The sequence below is a fragment of the Triticum dicoccoides genome, chromosome 1A (genome assembly GCF_002162155.2).
Source record: "Triticum dicoccoides isolate Atlit2015 ecotype Zavitan chromosome 1A, WEW_v2.0, whole genome shotgun sequence".
NCBI lineage: Eukaryota > Viridiplantae > Streptophyta > Magnoliopsida > Poales > Poaceae > Triticum > Triticum dicoccoides.
This window is the reverse complement of record NC_041380.1, coordinates 282,517,591-282,519,989: the sequence shown is the minus strand read 5'-3', so window position 1 is coordinate 282,519,989 and position 2,399 is coordinate 282,517,591.

The following is a 2,399-nucleotide window of genomic DNA, read 5'->3' as shown; positions in this document are numbered from 1 at the left end:
CGAGTAGGAGTTAAGCTTGCGGATGCTGATACGTCTCCAACGTATCTATAATTTTTTATTGTTCCATATTGATATAATATCAATCTTGGACATTTTATAATCATTATATAGTCATTTTCTATCATTTTTTGGTACTGGCCTATTGACATAGTGCCAAGTGCCAGTTGCTGTTTTTACATCGCAGAAAATCAATATCAAACGGAGTCCAAATGCCACGAAACTTTATGGAGAATTTTTATGGGCCAGAAGGAACACAACGGGCCCTGGCTAAGCCTAGGGGGTGCCCCGAGGGAGGTACAACCCACCAGGGTGCGCCAGGAGGCCCAGGCGTGCCCTGGTGGATTGTGCCCACCTCGGGTGCCCCCCGGACCGCCTATTTGCTCTATAAATACTCCAATATTCCCAAAACCCTAGGGGAGTCGACGAAAATCAACTCCAGCCGCCACATAGTCCAGAACCACCAGATCCAATCTATACACCATCTCAGATGGGGTTCACCACCTCCATTGGTGCCTCTCCGATGATGCATGAGTAGTTCTTTGTAGACCTTCGGGTCCATAGTTAGTAGCTATATGGCTTCATCTCTCTCTCTCTTGATTCTCAATACAATGGTCTCTTGTAAATCCATATGATGTAACTCTTTTGGGGTGTGTTTGTTGGGATCCGATGAACTTTGAGTTTATGATCAGATCTATCTCTTTTTATATCCATGAAAGTATTTGAGTTTCTTTGATCTCTTTTATGCATGATCTCTTATAGCCTCGTATTTCTTCTCTGATATTTGGATTTTGTTTGGCCAACTTGATCTATTTATCTTGCAATGGGAAGAGGTGCTTTGTAGTGGGTTCGTTCTTACGGTGCTTGATACCAGTGACACAAGGGGAACCGACACGTATGTATCGTTGCTACTAGGCATAAAATGATGGGGTCTATCTCTACATAGATAGATCTTGTCTACATCATGTCATCATTCTTATTGCATTACTCTGTTTCTCCTTGAACTTAATACACTAGATGCATGGTGGATAGTGGTCGATGTGTGGAGTAATAGTAGTAGATGCAGGCAGGAGTCGGTCTACTAATCTTGGACGTGATGCCTATGTAATGATCATTGAGTGGATATCGTCATGAGTATTTGAACTTCTATCAATTTCCCAACAGTAATTTGTTCACCCACCACTTTGTTATTTTTGTCGAGAGAAGCCACTAGTGAAATCTATGGCCCCCGGGTCTCTTTCTCATATTATTTGCCTTTGAGATCTACTTTTATTTGCTTTTATTTTCAGATGTATTAATCCAAAAACCCAAAAATACTTTGCTACACTTTATTTTATTTGTGATCTATTTATTCAATCTATTACAACTTTTCCCCGTAACGCACTAATTTCTGGCACCGCTACTCGAAAGGAATTAGCAACCCCTTTAACACGTCGGGTTGCGAGGATTTGTTATCTGTGTGCAGGGGCTGTTTACATTGTGTAGCTTGGTTCTCCTGCTGGTTCGATAACCTTGGTTTCATATCTGAGGGAAATACCTACCGCAGTTGTGCTGCATCATCCCTTTCTCTTTGGGGAAATACCAACATAGCTTCAAGCGACATCATTCACCATTCTGATTCTTAAACAGTGTATAGTTTGCATCAAAGGATTCATCAATGATAATTGGGTTAGCACAAGTGAAGCCAGATAAGGTAGATGGATCCACTGAAGGACCCTTTGCAGCAACCCATGTGGTTTTCGGGTACTGCTCAGGCTTCCAGTATGAACCATCAACGTTCATTTTCCTCTCGAAGCCAACACCCTCTTTCCTAGGGTTTCGGTTCAAAATATATTTCTTGAGGACATCACATGGTGTCGGATGCCCTTTGAAGCTTTTGTACATCCCTATTTCAAGCAATGTCTTCAACCTAGCATTCTCATCAGCAATAGTAGTGGTATCCTCGGAAGAGGGGTTAGTTACCACATCAGCAGTTGAAGATATAGCAATAGTAGCAGCAGTAGAACATTCAACAACAGAGACAACATTACCACGATCAAGACATTTTAAACATGGTGGCTCAAAGTCTTCCTGAGCGGTACTGATATGTTGAGCGCTGATACGTCTCCAACGTATCTATAATTTTTGATTGCTCCATGCTATATTATCTACTGTTTTGGACATTATTGGGCTTTATTATCCACTTTTATATTATTTTTGGGACTAACCTATTAACCGGAGGCCCAGCCCAGAATTGTTGTTTTTGCCTGTTTTAAGGTTTCAAAGAAAAGGAATATCAAACGGAGTCCAAACAGAATGAAACCTTCGGGAACGTGATTTTCTCAACGAACAAGACCCAGGAGACTTGGACCCTACGTCAAGACACAAAAGAGGAGGCCACGAGGTATGGGGTGCGCCTACCC